Source organism: Neofelis nebulosa, chromosome 3 (assembly GCF_028018385.1).
Source record: "Neofelis nebulosa isolate mNeoNeb1 chromosome 3, mNeoNeb1.pri, whole genome shotgun sequence".
NCBI lineage: Eukaryota > Metazoa > Chordata > Mammalia > Carnivora > Felidae > Neofelis > Neofelis nebulosa.
Genome location: NC_080784.1, coordinates 137,277,636 through 137,302,547, shown reverse-complemented (window position 1 = coordinate 137,302,547; position 24,912 = coordinate 137,277,636). Strand labels below are relative to the sequence as shown.

At 35.9% G+C, this 24,912-nt stretch overlaps 1 protein-coding gene across 12 annotated transcripts in view; it reads right to left on the bottom strand.

The window, feature by feature from the left end:
• WDFY3 (WD repeat and FYVE domain containing 3) overlaps positions 1 to 24,912 on the bottom strand; it is a 279,689-nt gene that overhangs the window by 215,925 nt on the left and 38,852 nt on the right. For 2 of the 12 annotated variants that reach the window (XM_058721997.1, XM_058721998.1), the window contains exon 1: positions 21,427 to 21,555. The exons of the other annotated variants lie outside the window; for them this stretch is intronic. The gene's annotated coding sequence lies outside the window, so the exon portion shown is untranslated. Of the gene's footprint in view, positions 1 to 21,426; positions 21,556 to 24,912 lie in introns of those variants that run through there. 12 annotated transcript variants of the gene reach the window in all.

Below are 24,912 nucleotides of genomic sequence, written 5' to 3'. Positions count from 1 at the left end.
AATTCAAGCCAATTTAATTAAATAAAAAATACTGTTTGTCAGATGCACCAGCCTCATCTGAAGTACTCAACAGCCATATGTGGCTAGTAACTACCATATTAGAACCAAATGTCACAGAAGGATATATTAGGCGGTGCTGGCTTGGGGTAAATGAACCTCTGAAACTGCATATTCAATCTGTGGACATACACAGATTCTAGGAAGACGGTCTATGACTTTTATTTGATTCTCAAAGGAGACCATCTACGATTCAGTTGTCAGTGGCCCAAGCCCACAGGGGGTAGGAAAGAGCTCTTCTTCCAAAGAGTTACCTCTTATAAAAAGCATTTATTAACAGTAGCACTTCCCGCCCACAGACATAACCTTTCAACCATCACGTTAAGACAAGTGGGACTATGATTAGTACAAAATGTTCTTCCACTTCATGATGTTGTCATGATCCTGGGGCTTCACTGCTTTCTCTGAAGAGCAAAACTAACTGTAAACCACAACCAGAAAGATATACCTCTTTTGCTTTATTCACCATCTCCAAGCTAGTGGTATAGCCGAGATTCTTTACCTGCCTTTCAAACCCAAATCCTTGCTTTTGCAGCAAAAGGAATCACAACAAAGTATTACTTATAGAAAGCTAATTCCACATCTCACAGACAAACAGAAACAACAGCCTTCCAACAGCAACTACAGAATGCTGTTCCATAGAAGAACTCCAAGGACACCGACATAAACCTAAGATTTAATGCTTAACATGTCATTAGGAACTTACACAAAAAACAAAGTCAAGGATCTCCTAGGTGAGCTCCCATTACGGATAAACCGTCTGGGTTTGAAAAAATGAACAAACACTTCTAAATAGACTGCATGTCACGATGTGATGGCTGCCTATTCAGCTACACTCAATTTCTAGGATAAAATCAACTGTTCAACTAATTTAAAAACCTATCAGCTCTCACTGTGATTCACTGTTCCTAATACATCCCTGAAAAAGACAACCTCCCTGAATATCTTTGTATCTTAAGTCAAATAAAAATGACTGAAAGAAGGTATGCCCTTTATCAGGGAAGGAAAGACCCATCTAAACCAAAAGACCTCACATGAACATGAATGAAAGTAGAAGGCAAAACACATCCTCAATGTAAGACAAGACCAAAACCTGTCTTATAAATTATGTAGGCCTGATGTGTGAACTATAAGGTCTGTGTTTATCAACATTTCATATTCACATATTATTAAACTAAGTATTTAAAAACCACTAAACTGGCAGTTTATTATCAAGTGAAACCTATATTTATCATGTCCCTGGCAATCCGTTACTAGGTTATTTATTACAGAAAAGGGGTTGGCAAATTATGGCCACGTGCCACATCTGTCCCGCATCCTGTTTTGTGAGTCTTCTTGGAACAGAGCTACATCACTCATTTATGTATTGTGCATGCCTGCTTTCATATTACAAGAACAGAGTAGCTACAACAGAGATCACATGATCTAAAATATAGACTAGTCCTTCACGAGAAAACGTCTGCTGATCTCTGAATTTGAGAAATCACTTATGATTACACAAAATCTAACACAAGTTTATAGCACTCAATTCATTATGGACAAAAAATGGAAACAATCCAAATGTCCTTCAACAGGTTAATGGATATGCAAACGGTGGCACAGTCATCCAACTCAATAATAAAAATGAATAAATTATCGATGCATACAATAGCTTGGATGATTCTCAAGGGCATTATGCTGCATGAAAGAGCCAGTCTCAAAAGATTTACTTGCTGTATGATTCCATTTACATGACATTCTTGAAAAGAGAAAGCTAAATTGATGAAGACAAATTTGTGGTTGCCAGGCATTAAAGGTGAAGGGAGAGACTATAAAGGGACACGACAAGGAAGTTTTCAGGGTAATGAAACCATCCTACTACTAGTGGTAGTAGTTACACTAATCAGTATATGTACCAGAATTCATAGAGCTGTATACCAACCGAAGAAAGATAAATTGTATTTTATAATAATTTTAAAAAATAAAAATTTTATGGATTAGCATAAAGAAAAACAATAAACGAACAAAACAGTCTCTTAAAAACTCAGGGCAAAGAATGAGAGTTTGCCATAGAAGATCAGATCAAAGAGAGTGGTTTGGGTCATTATATTCTCAGGTTTATTCCTGGTTTTACCATTGATTCATTATAAGATATTAAATCAACAACCCATTTCAGTATTCCTCTAGGATTTTGGTGCATACAGTTTGACAGGTGATATCTGAGGATGAATATAAAATCCTCCACACAATATTTCTTCTGTCAAATATGACGTACTCCATGAAGAAATACTGCAATTCAAGTTATCTCAGAGTACCTCCATTTTGCTCTTCAGATTAGCCATAAATAAATATAAAGGTGTGTTTTATATCATAGTTGTCAGACTTTTTTTTACACACTCACATTTTCTCACTCTGTTCTCAAGGCTCTTTCACATCCCCAGCTGTCTAGAAAATCTGGTATCTTATTCCATACATACACCAAAAGAGTACCACGTATGTTTTAGTTCTCTAGACATGCTCTGCAATTTTCTTTCTGGCAACCAGATATGCAGATTACCCATGAGCAGTCTGCAAGCTGGTGCCCAGAATTAATCAGAAGGTAAATCCGGTATCTACAAAATAATTTTCAGGGGAAACCATGGGTAAGGCTTATCCTTTCACAGGATTAACAATAAAAGCAACTTACAAATTATGTATTTTGTAAATGTAGTAAGATAGATTTAAAAAAAAAATCAAACATGAAAAACTGGAAGATTACGGAGATCTTTGTACCGTTAAGAACATTCAGACGAATTGCTTTCATTGTGTATAATTAACAGACCATATCAAAAGTTAAAACCTGAAAGACAGAGAACTCAGCAGTGACCACTAATCTATAAATCATTTATATCAATATCAAAGAGAAGAAAAAAAATTTTTTGAGAAGAAAACAATTTTAAGGGCAAAATAAATGTTTCATCATGACAGGAAGTACATCTATCCAAAAGTCTCTAGCTTTTTGTGGTGATTTTAAAATGTCAACACATTCTTAGACACTCCTACCTTCATATGGAGGAATCCATCTCCCTTCTGAAAGAGAACTCACTTGTATCATATACAATGTGGAGAGTAACACTATGTAACTTTCAAGACTAGGTCATTAAAAAGCATTCAAGTCCGAGCTCTGCCATTATAAGAATTCCTCTTTCAGGTCTATTGTCAGGATTAGAGATAACATATGCTAAGCCTTTTACTTGGTGCCAAAACATTAGAAGCTTAACAAACAGTTTCTAAACAACCATTTACAGTCCTCAAAATCTCCTGGAAGATGTGTATTAAAGATGAAAAAAGTTCATTATGTTGTTATATGAATGAAAGTCACAAACGGCTGAGGTCAAAACAAACCACAAGGAGCATAAAGACCTCTAGAAGAAATTCGTGCTTTCCATCAGGGTGAATCAGGTAAAATGCCATTTTTATTAGGCCAGGAGGAGTAGAGTATCCACAAATTTATATGGTTAAACCTGACAGTTATAAAAAGAAATTGTAGGTGACCACGGAATATTATTGAAGAGGCTTTTTTTTATTATAAACTAAAATAAATTTGTATTTCACAAATCATGGTATAAGAAAAACTGAAGCCAAATTTGCTACATAATGGTACAGTTTTTAATAGGCATTTTAATATTCAGTTATTAACCCAGCCTCATCTGAGATCAAACAAAAGTTAAGTATATCTGTATCAGCATTCTGTATCAGAAAGATCGCTAGGAGGTACTGACAGTGAGGGAAGTGATGCAGAAGAAAGCCTGAAGAATAATTCACAGATTTAGTTTTTAGTGGAATATAAAACCATGTTTTTCAGTGAGCAAGAAACCGCTTTCTCCAGTTCAGACAAAAGATGAGTCTTTTAAAAATCAGGAGAATGACTGGAAAATTAGCACCTTGAGAAAAACGCAAATTCCCATTCATTAGAGAGCCAGATACTAGATAGTTGCCATGAAGTGAACATAGAGAAAAGAATGCTATTTTAAATGTTTATTTTTGAGGGCACAAGTGGGGGAGGGGCAGAAAGGGAGACAAGGATCTGAAGCGGGCTCCTTGCTGATAGTGAGGCCTGAACTCAAGAACCATGAGATCATGACTGAAGCCAAAGCTGGACACTCACTTGACTGAGCCACACCCAGGTGCCCCGATATTTTAAATACGTCCATGGTAAAAAGGAGAAAACATTATAAGCTCCTGTTACAGTTATTATTTTAAAGGGCAAATTATTCTGACTTAATTAAATTCAATAGTAATGGAAATATTATAAATATCAAATATCTTATGCTTGAAATCATATTTTTACTTATTTATGATACTAAACTTTTAGGTACTTGTTGAATCCTCAAAACAAACCCCATGAGAGAAGTACTACTATTACCCACATTACACAGAAGAGAAAATTGAGGCATAGAGAGATTAAGTAGCCCATGCTCACAAGACAAGCATGCAGTACAGCCTTCATTTAATCAGGCTGTTTGGCTCCACAGTTAGTGCTCGTAACAACTTCACTATACCACCTCTCATACTCAATTAACTTCATTGCGTTATCTCTTAGATTAAACTTTATAGGCCTGGATCCAAATATGGTCCATTTTTTGTTACCAACCCTGACAATCAAGGCAGAGGACTGAATTAAAGTAAACTATTATTCTCAGACATGGTATGAAAAAAATCTTTGACTTTTTAGTCTGTTAACAGTTTTTCACTGATCTTACCTTATCTATAGAATAACAAACATACCACAAACCAAGAAATTATTGAAAAATCATTTACAAACTTGAACCAAAGATCACTAACAGGGACAAAGACAAACATCTACTGGTTTGTGAAGTATTAATTGATGACCTTGAGCCAGACACAGACATGGAATGGACAAGCAACTGCGGGAATGAAATGAAACTTGTTTTAAATACCAAATACATGGGCAAAGCCTCAAAGATGATCTATAAGTATTCTGGAGACTGATGTTTCAGAAGTCACTTGATCATTATAATGTTCTACTCTGGGTTTAGCAAACTTTGCCTATTGGCAAAATTCATCCCCAAGACTGCTTTTGTAAATAAATTTACTAGCACATACAGCTATGCTCGTTTGTGTTGTCTAAGGCTGCTTTTGTGCTACAAGAGCAGGGCTGAATAGCTACAACAGAAATTATAGGGGCCACAGAGCCTAATACTATGTAGCCTTTTACAGAAAGTTTGCTGACCTCTGTTACACTTACCAACACTGAACAGAAAATAAATGGAAAAAAACATGATCTGATCTCTAAAACAGGGATTCCTGGGGCACCTGGGTGGCTCAGTCAGGTAAGCATCCAACTTTAGATGCCTTCATCATCTCGGGGTTCTTAAGTTCAAGCCCCGCATCGGGTTCTGTGCTGACAGCTCAGAGCCTGCAGCCTGTTTTGGATTCTGTGTCTCCCTCTCTCTCTCTCTCAAAAATAAGCATTAAAAATTTTTTTAATGTGGGGCGCCTGGGTGGCGCAGTCGGTTAAGCGTCCGACTTCAGCCAGGTCACGATCTCGCGGTCCGTGAGTTCGAGCCCCGCGTCAGGCTCTGGGCTGATGGCTCAGAGCCTGGAGCCTGTTTCCGATTCTGTGTCTCCCTCTCTCTCTGCCCCTCCCCCGTTCATGCTATGTCTCTCTCTGTCCCAAAAATAAATTAAAAACGTTGAAAAAAAAAAAATTAAAAAAAAAAATTTTTAATGAAAAAATAATTATTATTTGACATGCACGTAAGTTAATATCAAATTTATATATTCTATGGCTAGAGACTTGAAGTTGAAGGGCTACCATATTTCATCAAATCCAAGATACCACCAACTGTAAGACTTACTATTTTATGTACCAAGAAAAAAACACTGCCAATTAAAAAGATGACACAATTTTCCAGTATCTACTGCAAGATGATTCCAGTGTCAAAATACTGCACATAAGAAAAAAATGTGTATCTTAGAACTGATGAGACATTTCATTCTACAATGATACAAATTCACACATAAAAGGTAATAGGGCTGTGATGCATCCACTGGACAAGATTTTCCACTTTATCACAGGGTTCTAGAAGGGATAAGGAGTTTCTCTGTACCATTTTGCCAATACTTCAAAGAATCAAGAAGTATTAATAGAGAACAAAGGTCAAAGGTTTTGCTATCCCACATGTAAGGGACTAAGTAAGAAGGTCTACTGTAAACCCCACCATACAATACATGCCCTTCTTTCAAAACACTGGTAGCTGTACTTGAGCACATCTAGGTGACAGAATACTGAAATAACACATGTGGAATAAATGTCTTTCCTTTGATATTAGACATATGATCCCATATTTCAAAGTAACAGAATACCCCTAGAGTATTTTCCAAAGCAGAACACACATGAGGAGAGTCTGTTTGAGTCACTGCTTTTATTTGGAGGAAGGGAGAGAAAAAAGAGGGGTGGGGGAGAGAATAAATTAGAAGTAGACTTCAGAGAGTCAAATTTAGCATTTTATCTTTGCCTTCAAAGCATTAGATTACCCAATTTTATATCTGACACTGAATAGGTAATTGAGGATTATATAGTAATAATTACAAAGCTTTAATACATAAGAGTAGAAATAACTTCTATAATACTGTTTTTTAGTTCATTCTCCCACTCATGAGACTTCAAAAATATTTCAATACAAAACTTTATCTTAGTGTTTCATTACTTAAAAAATGACCTTCTTAGGTCTCGTGGGTGGCTCCGTTGAGCATCCAGCTCTTGATTTCAGTTCAGGTCACGATCTCATGACTGTGAGATCCAGCCCCACATCAGGTTCCACACTGGGTGTGAGGTCTGCTTGTGATTCTCTCTCTCCCTCTGTCCCTCCCCTGCTTGTGTGTGCATGTGCGTGCACGTGTGCTCTCTTTCTCTCTCTCTCTCAAAAAAAAAAAAAAAAAAAAAAAAAAAAAGGACCTTCTTTAAAGACAGAAGAGTTATGACAATCTGAGGAAATGAAGACAAAACTACTCCATGAACATTTAGCAAGTAACAGTTGTCATATATTTAATAAACTATGCCACACACAAAATGTTATACATCTGTATCTCTCCATTTCTGTCTACCTAACATCATTTACAAATAGTGCATTAGGGGCACATGGGTGGCTCAGTCGGTTAAGTGGCCAACTTCAGCTCAGGTCATGATCTCTCAGTTCACGAGTTCAGCCCCACGTCGGGCTTCATGCTGACAGCTCAGAGCCTGGAGCCTGCTTCAGATTCTGTGACTCCCTCTCTCTGCTCCTCCCCTGCTCATGCTCTGTCTCTCGCTCTCAAAAATAAATAAACATTAAAAAAAATTTTAAAAAGATACTGCGTTAAATATAGCACCTGTTTCAAACACCTCTCCTGTTGAGAAACACATATAAACAAATTAAAAGCAAGGAAAAGGAAAATAAAAGAATGTTGAGTATTTATATTATGTACCACACACCATCCTAGGCACTTTAGATAAATTAATTCATTTAATCTTCAAAACAATTCTGCTGTTACTCTCTTTAGCAGATAAGGAAACTGAGGCCCAGAGAATTAAAATTCCAAAGTCACATAGCTGATACACGTCGCTTATTCATTCAACAAGTGGCTGGAGATTTAAATTTCTCATTTAACTATACTGCTGACAAAATAAAAATAAAACAAAACTTGTCTTTAGAACACAGTAGATAGAAATAAACCAAACTTTCTGTGCTGCAGTTGTTGTTGTTGTTTAAGAAGAAAACAATGTTGCCTAAAGGCTAAAGTAACTAGGACGTCACAAAGGACCTCATCTACTGCGAAACTTTAAATACCATCTGCGTATCTCATCTCAAATCTCTGAGCTCCAGGACTATAGAGCTGCCTGCCATCTGACGGTCCACTGGCAGGTACAACAAAATCAACGCTGTCAAAAATAAACTCTTGATTTCCCTTCTCACTGACCTCCAATCTCATTTAAGAGTATTACTGTTCACTGGTCTGCTCAAAGCAAAAACCTGGGTATTGTCTTCACTTTCCTTCATGTTAGGTCCCACTGGTTCTACCTACGAACTAGATGTCAAATCCATCCTCTTCTCTCCTACCACTCTAGATCAAGCTGCCACCATGGCTCACCTGGACTGCTATAATGCCTTCTTACTCTTCTCCCACTTTCTCGCTCACCTATTTTCTCTTTTGCAGCCAAAGAGCCTTTTTGTTTTGGTGAACACAAACTGTAATACAGAACTGCAGAACCCTTTAATGGTTTTCAATGTGTTGAATAAAATCCATACTCCTTATAATAGTCTCTTAAACTCTTTCATATCATCTCTTTCTACCTCTCAAACTCCATTCCACTCTCCCCCTGGACATCTCCAGGCATTCTTTCAACTCCTCATTCACCAACTGTTCACACTGCAGGGCGTTCCCTCTTCCTGTAAGCTCCTGGCAGGAATAACTCCTCTACTTCTCAGCTTCAAGGTCACCTCTCCTGACAAGCCTTTTCTGACAATGTAGAAGTAACTCTGTCTGTCTTCCCATAATTCTATCACTTCACCTTTTTCATTTCTTCCAAAGACAGCACTGGTTGCTGTTGGTAAATATCTATTTATCTGTTTATTACCTGCTCTCTACCAGTTCATGAACTCTAAGTGGACAAGAATGTATGTCTGTTCTGCTCACTGATATATACCCAGCACCTAGTAAAATGCCTGGCACACATTAGCAACTGTAATTTTTCTTGAAAAAGCAAGTTACGTGTATTAGGCTAAAAAGACTTTAATTTTTGTACAATTGTGTTTTAAGCTACAAGTTTATTTTTTTTTTATTTTTTTTTCAACATTTTTTATTTATTTTTGGGACAGAGAGAGACAGAGCATGAACGGGGGAGGAGCAGAGAGAGAGGGAGACACAGAATCGGAAACAGGCTCCAGGCTCCGAGCCATCGGCCCAGAGCCTGACGCGGGGCTCGAACTCACGGACCGCGAGATCGTGACCTGGCTGAAGTCGGACGCTTAACCGACTGCGCCACCCAGGCGCCCCTTAAGCTACAAGTTTAAAAAGCTATCCTTTTCTCACTGAAAAGCATATAAATACAGTTTACATATAGGAGGAGTTTGATTTTTTGAAGACCTGTAATAAGTCTTAAGGCAGTGGATTCTGTGTCACATTCATTTTACAGGCAATATAGAACTTAAGGGGAAATTTTCTTATTTCCAAAATCTAAGTGAAAGAGCAATAACAAAATTATGAATATTTAGATTAGCTCACCTAACTGTGCAATCTAGTCACTTTATCAAAAACAAGTAAAATATTTTAATAAATGCATACTTTAAATATGTATTTCCATTTATTATTTTTTTAAGAGAGGTTCTTTTTTTTTTTAATGTTTATTTATTTTTGAGAGAGAGAGAGAGAGAGACAGAGAGAGAGCATGAGCAGGGAAGGGGCAGAGAGAGAGAAGGAGAGGGAGAGTCCCAAGCAGGCTCCATACTGTCACAGCAAAGAGGCTGATGCAGGGCTCAATCCCACGAACCTCGAGATTATGATGTAAACTGAAATCAAGAATCGGATGCTTAATCTAACCAACTGAGCCACCGAGGAGCCCCAAAAATGTATTTCCATTTAAACAGATGTATTTCATAAAGAGGGAGAATGACCTATTTGGGTTGGGTCCAAGAGAGAATCATCAATTATTGTTTGTTTCTGTAGTAGTTACAAAATATATCCACAAATTCTTTGATACTCCTCCCTTCAAAGGTAGAATTTCCTTTTAATTGTGAGTTAAATTTAGTGATGTGTTTCTAAGGAACAGAATGTAGTGGCAGTGACTGTGTATGACCATATCATAAAAGGCACTGTGGCTTCCTCCTTGCTCTCTCTCAAATCACTTGCTCTAAAGGAAGTTGACTTCCACATCATGAGAATACTCAAGTAGCCCTATTGAGGGGTCTATGTCAACAGAATTGGTTCATGCTAAGAGCCAGCAAGAAATAGGCCTTCTGACAACAGCCATGTGAGTGAGCCATTCTGGAAGTATCCCCCCTCCGACGCCCAAGCAAACCTTCAGATAGCCCCAGCCAACATCTTGATGAGTAACACCTCTGAGAGATTTTTAGCCAGACTCACCCAGCTAAACCATTCCTGAGTGGAATGCCTGAGTGCCTGACCCATAGAAACTGGGAGGTAATAAATGCTTTGATTTTAAGCTATTAAGTTTTCTTTTTTCTTTTCTTTTATTTTTAAAGAGAGAGAAAGCATAAGTGAGCAAGGGGCAGAGAGAAAGGGAGAAAGAATCCCATGAGGAGCAGAGAGAGAGAGAGGGTGAACACAAACCCGCAGTGGGGCTCGAACTCTTGAACCTGTGAGACCATGACCTGAGCCAAAGTCAGATGCTTAACTGACTGAGCCACCCAGGCACCCCTTGTTAAGCTATTAAGTTTTAGGGTAATTTATATCACAGCAATAGGTTACTAGTTCATTCATTCATTCATTCATTCAATAAACATCAATCTGTGCCTATTATGTCCCAGTCACCATGAGCCCTAGATAAAAGAGGAAAAATACGACACTATGACTAAATAGAGTGGACAGAAATTAAGTAGTCGGGCAATATAGTAAAAGTGCTCTAAAAAAGGTAAACCCAAGACCCGACAAGAATACCTAGCACACAGTATCAAATTTCAAGAGGGAGAGAAAAATGAGAAGTTCGTGCAAGAATAAAAAGTGGATGTGGTGTGTGTGTGTATATATATATATGTATGTATATATATATATGTATACATACGTATGTATATATGTACATAAGTATATACGTATGTATATATACATATGTATGTATGTATATGTATATATAGTAATACATATGTATATATGTGCATATATAGTATATATATGTATATATGTATACATATGCATATGTATATATATGCATATATGTGTGTGTGTGTATATACACACACAAATATATATACGTGTATATACTATATATATGTATACACACACACACACACACACACACACACACACACCACGTGAGGGGTGAGGAAAGCCTAAGAGATGAGGTATGAAGGGACTGGAGGTATAAGCACCAGCTGGGTAAAAAAAAAAAAAACACATGTTCTATGACACACTCTCAGCTTTACCTGAAGACAATAGGGAGACACTGAGAATTTCAAAAAGCAGAGTAAGAAAATCAAATTTGCATTCTACAAAGCGGACTCTTGCACTACAGTAAAGGGCTCACGTGGAGCTTTGTCTAACACAGACAGTTAAGAGGAAATCGTAGCCATTCAGTTTAGGTTGGATGATGGCCCGGTATGTTAACAGCCAAAAGAACAAAAAATAGGAGGTGAAATCAATAAATACTAAGAAGGTTTAAAAACAGAATTTTGTGATTCTATTTGAAATCAAATGTCATCAATACCTCAAAACTGGAAAAAAGGAAAATCACAGTAATATAAAAATACTTAGAATAAAAGAAAATCTTAATTGGTATATATCACATAGCTTCTAAATTTAAAAAATCACCAGCACATTCTGAAATGGAAAGTGAATTGTAAAATTGCCATTGTCCTTAAAAAAAAAAAATGGAGCTAAAAAGTCAGTATGATGAAGGTGTAAGTGACTTTGCATCATTCTAATTCACCTAATCTAAAACCATAATAGTCATTTACAACTGATAAGCCCAACTCTGTATATTTCTAACATTTTTGTTTTACTGCTGGTATCAAATACAGTTTCCCCCCCCCCCCCCCCTTTTAACATAAAAGGGCTAGGAAAATATTGTATTATCCCTCCTTGAGTATATGAGTCAGGTATGTCAGAATATAACTCACTGTTCTTATTTGGCTCAAAAATTTGATTTTGTTTTTCTAAGGCTAGACTCAAACTCTTCAAGACTTCAGAGTCCATAAATTCTCAGTACAAGAACTGGCTCTAAGCTACAATGTAAGCTCCTTTAGGTAACAGACCATGTTTTAAAACATCTGTTTACCCCTAGCACTGATCTACTCTATCTAGTCACAGTAGAAATTTTAAAATAGTAGAAATTCATTTATAGCAAACTGTAAAAAAGGTTAATTAACTTGTATTTTCTTAGAGAGGTCTACCTTTAATTTATAATCCAGTATTCTTGTTACAAAATAGATTTACTTCATAAATCCCAAATGATTTAAGGACTACGGTTAAAATATAGAGGGGGAGAGTATAAACCTGCTCTGAAAAAAGTGTAAAAACAAAAAACTTGTATATCAACAGAGAAAGAAATAACTTCTGATGTTCTAATTTTCCAATTTTTGTTGCAGTCTGAAAGAAGACAAAATTAAGTTAGAAATTTATAACATAAAACAAGCCTAATAAACATTGTTATTCAGATCTGGCTTAACACTTAAGAGTCTGCCATTACTAGCTCCTTATTGAAAATGTTCCTCACAAAATACAAACTATTTTCTTTCATAAAATTCCTGAAGAGTTTCACCACCTCCACCACCACCACCACCACCCCCGATCCTCCTCCTCCTAAGTAGATTACTTCTGGAACTAAAATAAAATGACATTTAACATGAAATTAAAAGATCACTTGCTACATTATATAAATAATTGGTCTTTCCAATTCTTTTTAATCTCTGTGAGCAAGTGCAAGCATCATTCGTTTTCTGTCTTTATGCTTTTCCCTCTAATTTCCAAAGAAAATGCAGCATCAGTAACTCCAAATTTGCTTGCTTTAGTATTAATTTTCCTGGCACACTAACTCCAACAGGATTCATTATAAAGTTGATATCTGCAGTTCTTGTTAAAGTACTGTCAACTAAATGAAACTACTAAAGGCAAAATTTAAAGATACATACAAGAAAAAATCTTAAAGGTTCACATTAAGAATGATAAACTAGTCAATCAAAAAGAAAACCTTTAATACAGTGATAAAAAAACAATGTCTGGCATTAAGGATGGACATAGAGTGCAATGGAATAGACAGCTCAGAAATAAACTCTCACATACATGCTCAGCTGATTTTCAACAAAGGGGCCAAGACCATTCAATGAGGAAAGGACTTCTTAGAAAAACAAAAAAATGGTGCTGGGAGAACTGGATATCCATATGCAAAAAAAATGAAGTTGGACCCTTACCTTAAAGCACACACAAAAATAAACCTAAAATGGATCACAGATCTAATTTAAAAGCTAAAAGTATAAAACTTTTACATAAAAACATAAGAGCAACTCTTCATGACCTTGGATTTGGCAATGGTTTCTTAAATATGACACCAAACCACATAGCATAAAAAGAAATAAACCAATTAGAGTTCATCAAAATTAAAAACTTTTTTGGATCAAGGGGTACTATGGAGAGTGAAAAGACAACCCATGGAAAGGAGTAGTATTTGCAAATCATATCTCTGAGTAGGGTTTAATGCCCAGGATACATAAAGAAAAGGCTCCCACAACTCAGCATCAAAAAGATAACCCAATTAAAAAATGCACAAAAAACCTGAACAAACATTTCCCTAAAATAAACACATGAGAAGGTACTCAATATCATTAATCATCAAGAAAATGCACATCAAAACCACAGTAAGATACTACTTCACATCCACTAGGATGGCAATGAACAAATAAATGGAAAAAAACAATTGTTGGCAGGGATGCGGAGAAACTGGAATCCTTGTACTTGGCTAGCAAGAATGTAAAATGGCGCAGCCACTAGGGAAAACAGTGCGGCAGCTCCTCAAAGTTTATTAGAGTTACCATATGACCCAGCAATTCCACCCCGAGGTATATACCCAAAAGGATTAAAAATGGGGACTTAAACAGGTATCTGTAAGTCAATGTTCATAGCAGTTTTCACAATAGTAAAAGGTAGAAATAATAAACAGATTATTCTTTTACCAACATACAATGGAATATAATTCAGCCATAAAAAAGAACAAAATTCTGATAGAGGCTACAAAACGGAATGAACCTTGAAAACATCTTAAATAAGTCAGACATAAAAGGAAGGACAAATATGATTACACTCATGTGAAATTATCTAGAATATTGACATTCATAGAGACAGTAAGTAAAACAGAAGTCACCAGGGGCCAGGAGAAAGGAGAATGGGGAAGTGTTGCTTAACGGGTACAGAATTTCTTCTTGGGATGATGAAACAGTTTCACAAATAGATGGTGATGATGGTATATGACGTTTGCAATGTACATAATGCCACTGAATTATACACTTATTAAATATGGTTAAATATTTAATATGGCTAAAATGGTAAATTTTAGGTTACATATATTTTACCACAAGTCTTAAAAAATAAAAGAGGAAAGATCTTAATTGCACACACAAACCTGTATGCACAAAACACAATGTGTCTGTCTTCTGCTTTTATCAAGTGGCACAAAACCAATCGCTTAACATGCTGTTTTCTACTCAGAAATGCTACTATTTTCCAAAAACTAATAAAGAACTTCTGTTTCATAATAAACTTAATCCTAAATTATATTTGATGTTCCTCATCCACAAAAGTAGAGCCTTATCATATATTTAGAGGCAACATGTTAACCATAAAACAATCATGTTTTATCACCATGCAGGATAGTTGTAAGAAAAACAACTTAAAAAAAAAATGTTATTTATTTATTTTGAGAGAGGGAGCGCACACATGTACACGAGAGCAGGGAGGGGCAGAGAGAGAGAATCCCAAGCAGGCTCCATGCTGTTAGCACAGAGCCAGCCCTATGCAGAGCTCAAGCCCACGAAGCGTGAGATCTTGACCTGAGCAGAAATCAAGAGTCTGGACGTTTAACCGACTGAGCCACCCAGGTGCCCCTAGGAAACCAACTTTTTTGTGGATAGGCTCCAATTTTTAGAAGAGAGATGGACAACATCACAAACTAAACCAAAACATGACGACACAAAAACGACAAGAAATGTAAAATACAAGCAAAAGGTAAAGTTTAGTTCATCAAAACAAGTTCACAAGAAATGGCCACAGGAAAACCAGTGAATACAGGCCAGTGCGGCAACATTCCCCTGTGACTATGCCAGTCTTCTTGCCAGCAAGTATTCTGTCTTGCCATGATCACTACCACTGCTATTCTCAGTGAAAAAAAAGAAACCAAATGTGGACTTTACTTATACAAAAGATTAATAATCATTAAGAATGCACTGGTTTTCCTTCCTGCTTCTGTGAAAATATTTTCTAAAGAATACTGATATTCTCAGCATATGGTTACTGGTAAGTGGCTGGTCAGCTTCTACTTAAAGAGGAAGGAAAGCCATTTGAAAATTCTAATGTTGCAGTTCAACGGGTTTTGATGCATTGAGAATGTTGTTCCAAAGGGAATACAGACCCATAAAATGAAAAGAAGAAATCCCAGAGCCCTTGTGATGTCTAGTCATTCTTTCAAACTAATCATAGACTCTGATAAACTGAAAATTAATATACCGAATTAATAAAACAATTTCCATGGAGGCTATCAAGTGAAAGCAATATAATTCCAGTTTAAAATAATTGTAGTACAAGGAAAATTCCATTAAGCAAATTAGAATCTTTGAGTGTTTTCCGTGTTATGTTTAGATGCTGGCTAGCAAACATCTCTAAGCTGTCCTAGGCTCACTGATAAAAGGTACTTGCAGCTCCTCCTTTAATAGCTATCTATATGTACACAGTAAACAGCGTTTATTTCGATCCAAACTAAGAGATATGATTTTTAATGCGTTCATCGACCACACAGAGTTATTTTCACTGATGCATGCCACAGTAGTCTCTAACCTATTATGTTTCTCACCTTTTTCCCATGTACTTCAGATATGTGGACATGGTGAAGTTACAGAAGCCTGAAAGAGGTCAGGTCTGGTGCCAAGACCATTGGAAAGAGGCCAGAGAGCCCAGGAGGCCAGTTGGCCAAAGCCTGTTAGGCTAGGTCAATCTTCCCTCCTTACAAAGATAATTAGCAATAAACGAAAACCCTGAAATCTAGATCATTTGGCATAGACGTTTTAATTGATACTGAAGCTAGATGATAGGTATGTGTTAGTTTTAGAGATGGGTGAAATTTTTGCAATAAAAAGTTAAAATAATTAAATTGGCATACTCTACATATGAAATAGATTACTATGGTTCAGGCTTTAAGATGTAAAATTGTGGGTGATACAGCACAGAGAATTATCCCTATTTTTCTGGCAGAGACAACCACCTCATTTCTTCACTGTTACATACAGCAAATTTATGTTCAAATTCATTATGTTTTCTAAGTATAACTCAAAATACTAGCCTACAGAAGTCATTAATAAATTTGACTAAATAACAAATTTTTTTTTTAATTTTTGAATGGCAAAAAACACCATAAGCAAAGTCAAAAGGCAAATGAGAACACTGGGAGAAAATATCTGCAAACATATGTAGCAAATAAAGAGCTAATGCTCCTAATATACAAGGACTTTAATAACTTTCGGAAAAAAAGACCAAAAATCCTAAAGAAAAATGGAAAAAAAGACATGTATAGATATTTATGTATGCCTATATATATGAGTCATATATCTGAAAGATATAAACTTAACACGTAAGAAACATGCACCTTAAAACCTCATTAAAATACTATTTCTTCACTCTTCAGATTGACAAAAGTTAAAAGCTTTGACAATACGTTCTCTTTGTAAGGCTGTGGAAAAACAGGTGCTCTCATATACTACTGGTGGGAACACAAACCAGTACAGGTGCAGTGGAAGGGGATTCGCTAACGTGTAGCAAAACTGAATGTCCATTTACCTGCTGAGCCAGGTACCTGAGGTCCACCTCCAACAGTAAAAAAGACATGCACGAGGTTGTTCATTGCAGTACTCTAAAACTGCAAAATTACTGGATAACCACAGAAGATAGGACAAATAAACTTGCACACATACACACAGAAGAATGATGAGGATCTCTGTGAACTGATACAGGGTACAATTTTCAGTGAAAACAGCTAAGTGCCAAAGTATTTATACAGACAGCATGCATGCTTGTGTTAGAAAAAAAGGAAATAAGAAAAAATACATGTCTGCTTATTGTTGCAAAAGAAATATTAGAAGGATAAACAAGAAACCAATGAAGTTAGTTATCTATAAGGGTGGGGTGTTGTTTTGGGTTGTTTTTATGGTGGTATAGGTGAAACAATTCTGAAATCATTTTAGATGATACTCATTTAGGGTAAATGAATAAAAATGCTGATATTGTTAAGTGCCAGTGTTCTCACTATACAGAAAGGGAAAACAGAGAAATCTGTGAACTAATACTTCTAAAATATATATCCATGTTCAAACATATATCCATGTTATGTGAGCACATGCATGCAAATGTGTATATACATATATATGTTTGTACATATAAAGATACATATATTTTCTAGCTTGGTCCCCTAATAAAGGGCCCAGAAGCAAAGATATCCAGCAGCAACATACATACTAAGTATCCAGATCTTGGCTCCTATTATAATTTCCCAACCCCCACTCCTAGGAGAAATGACTCATTCTAGGGACAGAGAAGATACAAGAGGAGTCTTATTAATGATGAAAATAATGAAGTACTTGAAAAGTAAAAAATAAAAAATGTAAAAGGATACAGGAGCCAGCACGGAGAAAGAGGATCTTACTGGTGAGATTTGGGACAATTTGAGAACCAAAATATTTAAGAACAATAATGAATTATTAATCACTGAGAAACAAACAGGAATCCAGAAGTTCAATAATTAAAACAATATAGACAGATTTTAAAAAGGGCTCTTACTTGAATAGAATGTTGAGTAATCACTGGTAAAAGTAGAGGAAGTACTGGAGTTGGAAAAAAATCATGTAACAACCACACCAGTAACAATTGGTTGAAGCAAGTTATCAGTAGACCCTATGCAAAGGGGATGAAATTTGGATGAAGAGTAGGGTATTGTAATTGTCTTAAAGTATCTCCTCACAGATTCCTTATTAATTGTAAGAGAGTATAGTAACTATATAGTGAAGGAATCAGACAATGAAACAAACAGGTGGTCAAAATGTGTACCAAAATGAGGAACAGATGGGCTCTGTATACCTCCAGATATGATGTGCTAAGAAAGACACAACCCTTATGTAGTATTTCATCCAGGAATGCATAACTTGAATCTTATCAAGAGGAAACATCAGATAAACTGAAGTTAAGGCACACTGTTAAAAAGAAAAAAAGTTGGGGGGGCGGGGGGAAGGGGATAACTATGTTCTCTGAAAATGACAATGTAATAAAGGACAAAGAAAAGTTGAAGACCTGTTACAGATTAAGAGATACTGAAGATATGACATCTATGCAATATGGGATCACAGACTAAATTCCATATTGGAGGGGAAGAAGTCTGCTTATTATAAAACACATTTGATCAATTGACAAAATGGGAAAATGGCAGATTAGATTAAAGTAATATAGCAATGCTAAATCAACTAAAGTTTTTTAAGACTGCTCTATATAATTATCCTTATCCTTGGGAAACCCACACTAAGGTATTTAGGACTAAAGGGCTATGATATGTTCAATGTAACTTTCAAAATGATTCAATGAGAAGAATACATACATGCATGTATATTTATACATATATACACAGAAACATTTATTCACAAAGTGAGTAATAAAGCATTTGGGACAAAAGGTTAACAGGTAAATCTGAACAGAGGGCACATGGATGGTCTTCATATTATTTTTTTGGTCTTTTTATTATTTTTGCAACTTTTCTGCAAGTTTGAAATTCTTAAAATTATGTTCAAAAATCTAACACATTATTTTTCTCCCTAAATTTTATTTTTTCTTCTATAATTTCTACACAGCTAAGCAGGAACAGAGTTAACTAGTCATCCAGGTAGAAACTTGGCAGTTAACCTAGACTACCTGATGGTTTCAGTTCATTTCCTTCCTTTCCTTCAACTCCCACACTCAAAGGGAGCATATCATAAAAGAGTATCTTTTATATTTGTCGTTTTTTCTCTAATAGTGAATAGGGTTAGGAAATAATTTAGCATCTCCCATTAGATTTACTGCTACAACCTACTAGCGATCCCCCTTCCATCAGTCCTCACTCTAAACCACTCTCCACACTGCTACAGAGTGCCCAAGCCCAAATCAAATCTGATCATGTCACACTGTATTTCTCACTTGGTCCTGAACATAGGTAGGAAAGCACTTACTAGATCAACTTAAGAATCCCAACACTGATAAAATGTATTACTTTGGATCTTAAGAAGCAAATAAGCAAAAATTACTGCCTAGAGGCTTAAAAGCTAGTATAAAAAAATTGTAAACTTAGTCATGAAAAAACTGCAGGGTCTTGTTGGACCCAGTCATAAACTAACTGCTATGAAGCAGTATCTTAGACAAGTAACACGGGATAAGACCTCTGGAAACAGTAGAGGTCATTAAAAGCAATGAATGAAAGACAAAGGTAGGAAACAGAAGGAAGGGTAGGGTAGACTAATTAAAGGTAGGGGAAGGATAAGTAGTGAAGGTAAGGGAAAGAAAAGGGAGAAAAAAGACTATTCTCTAGGTTTTCATAGTAAAACAGATTTCTCTCATATTAAAATATCAATATTTTGAGAATTAACTAGCCCTCTCTCAATTTTTCCTAATTGAAAAGCAAATTGAACATAATCAAAGTTACTTATGTCTTTGTGAACATCTGACATTTTATCAGAAGTTACTTGAAAGCAATATTATTCATCATCAAAGTATATTCTATGAGTACTAAAAATATTTATAAACAAACACAGAACCATGTTTTTACCACTTTCATTTTGTAGATTCTTTAATTTTTCAGTTCAAGGCATCAACATGTAACTACATATAAAACTGTATATTTTATACATATATATTGCATACAAAAGTTATAAAACTGAAGCTTTCTCACTTATGATATCTATACAATTATTCTAATACATATAGATACAGGCAAGGCATAAAATCATGACTCCAAATTTTCCCTTAGAAATTTGCAAGAAGCAGTACAATATATTAATATACCCCTTTACTTCCATAGAAAACCTCGTAACATACAAAAGCTCTAATGCACACAACCTCATTTGTTTTTCTAATAGCAGCCAAGTTGACCTGGGCTCACTATGCCTCTCTACAGTCAGTGCAGAAAATTCAAAGACTTTTTCATTCATTCAACTACTCAGCCAAAACACAACAAGCATCTATCCCTCTAGGTACTGGGTACTATGATTCCACAACCCTCTCCTCTCTTTACCAAGTAAATTGCCTGCTACTATCCCTTGGTGTCATATGAATTCCCTTTATTGCCTTTAACCTCTTTCTTTTCTTGTTCTTTTCCCAACTTCTGCTCCATTAACCTGAAAGAAACCTTCCTTATTCTCATTTGCTAACCTCAACCCAGTAATAACTACTTCTAGTCACTATTCAATTCCCCTATAAATTTTATCATATGTATCTCATGTGGCTTCCTGCTCTATGACAGGAATTATTTTCCAGTTTCACTAGACAGGCACCAGAAAGGAATAAATGCAGAATGTGGATTGCTACAAAAATATTGTTCTGGACTCTCTTAAAAAGGTCACTATCATTAAAAAAAAGAAGAAGAAGAAGAGAAAGGAGAAACTAATTTGGATTTTTAAAGAGTAGAGAGATATAAGCAAGTGTAATATGTGGACCTTAACTACATTGTTGTTTGAAAAGATCTGTAAAAGAAATCTTGGGGATAACTGGAGAATTTGGATAGGGACTGGATTTAACATGACAGTACTGAATTATTGTTATTTTGTTAACCCATGAGAAAAATATAATGGTCACACAGAGGAATGTCCTTATTTCTAGGAGGCACACGCTGAAGTACTTACAGGTGAAGTATTATGATGGCTGAAATTACTTTCAAATGGTTCAGCAATGCCACCTCTCCACCCTGAAATGTATATAAACACAATGACAATGTATGTGGCAAAACACTGGCAATTATTGAGTCAAGGTTGAAAGTATTTGGATGTACACTATAGTTTCTATTAAACTTTTCTGTAGGTTTAAAATTTTCAAAATGCAAACTCTGGTCTAAAAGGAGAGGGATAAAACCACTGAGAAATCTCCACCTGTTTCTAGATTTCTTGTTTTTTTCGAAAGAGCAGAAATAAGAAATTTCCCATTGGTCTACAAAATGCTAACTGATAAATCTTAGTTGTAAAGATACACAAAATTACAACCTTTTCTTTTTCCTATATAAACAAATGTATTCTACATCACCAGTACTTTAAACTTATGTTACCAAAGATGAAAATCTGTGGTGGTGCTGCACAACTCTTTCCTTAAACTATGTAGTTTACAGTCTCCATCAGAACATCTTATATTGAGGTAAACAAAAGTTCATGAAACAAAGTATATTTTCATAATCTGTGAATTATTTGTATGTACCTTACACAATCTCATAGATATTCTTTTCCTTTCTAATTCTGTGATAGATAGTTTTTTATTCTTGAAAGATCCTACCACTCTCAGAGGCCCAGCTCTTTGGCAAAACATGCAGAAAGGAGTGTAATGAACCTTAAAAAAAAAAAAAAAAAATGGCTGACAGCACCACATTTTTCGCTGGAATACACATCACAGAGGGCACTGTTTAAATACTTTTAGGACCTGGGGCACCTGGCTGGCTCAGTTGGAAAAATGTGTGACTCTTTGTCTCAGGGTTGTGAGTTCGAGTCCCACACTGGGTGTAGAGATCACTTAAATAAGTAAAACTTTAAAAAATATTTTTAGGACATATGATTCTTGAAACTACAGTTATCATATGACTAAAATATTCATTCACTGAATTCAGAGACCATTTTCCACCATTAAATTAGACCAGGGGCACCTGGGTGGCTCAGTCAGTTAAGCGTCCATCTCTTGATTTTGGCTCAGGTCATGGTCTCACAGTTGTTAGATTGAGCCCCGTGTTGGGTTCTGTGCTGGGTATGAAGCCTGCTTGAGATTTATTCTTTCTCCCTCTTTCTCTCCCCCTGCTGCCTCTCTCTTGCTTGTGCTCTCTCAAAATAACAAAACAAAATAAAAAAAACCTTAGACTTCAACTACACTCCCATTCCAGATTTACAAACTAGGAGCTATGGAAAATAAGACTGCCACAAAATCTCAATACCCATAAAGATAAGAAAAAGCAAAGAGCTTATTCAAATCAATAAACTTAAAACATAATAAAACTTAAAATCTCAAAAATTTTCTCATGGAGTTTCTTTCCTAGCAAGTTAGAATTTAGAATGTGATAACCAAGATAATTAGCTATTGGGGGCCAAGAGCTAGCCAAACTTAACACCCACAACTGACCACTATACACTAATTAAGAAAGCAAAGGAAACCATTTGGCAGAGAGACACAAAACAAGAATATAAGCAACTCCAGAAAAAGAAATGGAGACAAGTGACAAAAACACTCAGTTCTTCAGTTCTGTACTTCTTGTGCTTGAACTGTACAGTATTTGGTATCAGGGTAATTATTCTCAAAATTATTTTCTAAAACAAAGCAAAACAAAACAAAGTTATAGACATCTATGTGGGTACAGAACTTCCAAAGGAAACAAAATAGCAAACTAAATATCAAAAATATAATGGGGATATAGCAAAGCCTGGGATTCAATTACTCACAAATCAATAGATTCTTCCTGAAAATAGAATACTAACCTTACACAGGGTCACCTGAGAAGACAGAATAAATCATTCTGCTCCAAACATTTTTTATTAGTATACGTTTTCTTACTTTCTTAACAGTATAATTAAATACCTGAAACTCACGTTTAATATAATGAATATTCACAGGCTACTGTCTTCAAACATAAATTCAGATGTAAGAAGAATGTTTCACATTCTTTTACAGAAAAGAAATAAGTGATGTCATTCCTCATGTATAAGAGAAGCAGGACAGCAGAGCAGGTGAATGCCTGACCCTGGAGACAGATTCCTAGGTTTGAATCATGGCTCTGCCATTACCTCATCCTGTGACTGTGGGCAAGTACTTCTAGTGCCTGTTTCTAACAGCATAAAAATTAGTAAAATAATAGAATTAATCTCACAAGATTGTGGTGAAGAATAAATGATGTAATACATGAAAAACCTAGGAAACAGTAAATGTACACTGCTATTAATATTATTATCTATTATCATTAACTATTATTCAAGGGAACGGGTGGATTTCATTTACCTATGATATTACATATATATTTTTTTAATGTTTATTCATTTTTTGATAGAGACAGAGTGTGAGTGGGGGAGGGGCAGAGAGCAAGGGAGACACAGAACCCAAAGCAAGCTCCAGGCTCTGAAGTGACAGCACAGAGCCTGACATGGGGCTCGAACTCACAGACGGTGAGATCATGACCTGAGCCAAAGTCAGCAGCTTTAACCGACTGAGCCACCCAGGTGTCCCTACCTATGATATTATAAAAGTGAATTCCTTGAATAAGAATTCTTTAGCAGGCATAGGAAATGAAAAACATAAAACTGATCAAAAAACCAGGGGAGACAGGGTGCCTGGGTGGTTCAATCAGTTAAGCATCTGACTCTTGATTTCAGCTCAGGTCATAATCTTACAGTCGTGAGACTGAGCCCCTGGGCTCAGCGCTAAGCCCGGTGGGCTCAATGCTAGGTGTGGAGATGGCTTGAGATTCTCTCTCCCTCTCCCTCTGTCCTTCCCCCGCTTGTGTTTGTGCACACTCTTCCTTGAAATGAATAAAGAAATAATATATAGATATATTATATATATATAATATGTATTTTAAAAATAAAAAAAACAGGAGAGATAAATTTAAGCCCACATAAAAAACTTAATTCTATCACATGGCCTCTGCACCAGTAAACTAAGAACTGTTCTTTAATGGGGGACAGCTTGCCTTTTCCTAAGATTTTGTAAAAGCTTTCCTTCAACAACCTCTGACCCTAAAAGGAAGCCCTTATTCCTGAATACCCACTTAGATACAGCAAAGCATCAGGCTAATCTACTGATGTTGGAAGAAGGTAAAAATATTTGAAAAGATTTTTTTTGACATTAAAAGATTTTAAAAAATAAACCAAATCTTAGCCTCTGATCCCAAAAAGTTTGCGTTTTGAACCATGACTGGTTCTGAGATAACTTCAAAAATTCATCCCTATGGGGCTTTTTGAAACATTTTTTTTTTTTTTGGACGAGGCAATTACATAGTTAAGAAAGAGCTAGAGATACCGTAAGGAGGAAAACAACTCTTGCATTATGAACACATGACAATGTGATTTGCTTCCTACAAAACATGCAGTAAGACCAAATATAAAAGATCCAAACTGAAAGGTCAAAAATTATGGGGACAGATACTAAGAAGGGAAGGAGGAAAAATGGAAGGGAGAGAGCACAGACCATTATAAATTATTTCAGCTCTTTGGAGCGGTAAAAAAGAACTAAGTATCTGAATGTTTATTTTAAAAATCAAGATACTTTAAAAATTGAAGAAAAAAAAAAGAATGTGTCCTTCCTTCTCTATATGTTTTGGAACCATTCTTTAACTCACTTTCTACTTCAGCATATAGACATAGTCATAACTATCCTTGATTCCATCAAAACATACTGGATCTTTACTTTCCAAAAATAATTTTAGGCTAGGCTTTTTGAGGTTCCTCCTCCACCACACACAAAGAAAATAATAAACCAGCTTGAGAGATTATACTTCAGATCTTCTCCTGTTTCCTCTCTTCTTTCTATATCATTTGTTGTATAACACTTCCAAATTACAAACTCCTAAGGAGAGCAGTGGCCTTCTTCATTTTCATTTAAATAAAACACACACAAAAATGTGCTCAGACAATGTAAAGCTGACACCAAATTAGGACCACAATGTATGTGAACAGGAGACTTCCTCTTAATTCCACATTTCCCTCAATTTAG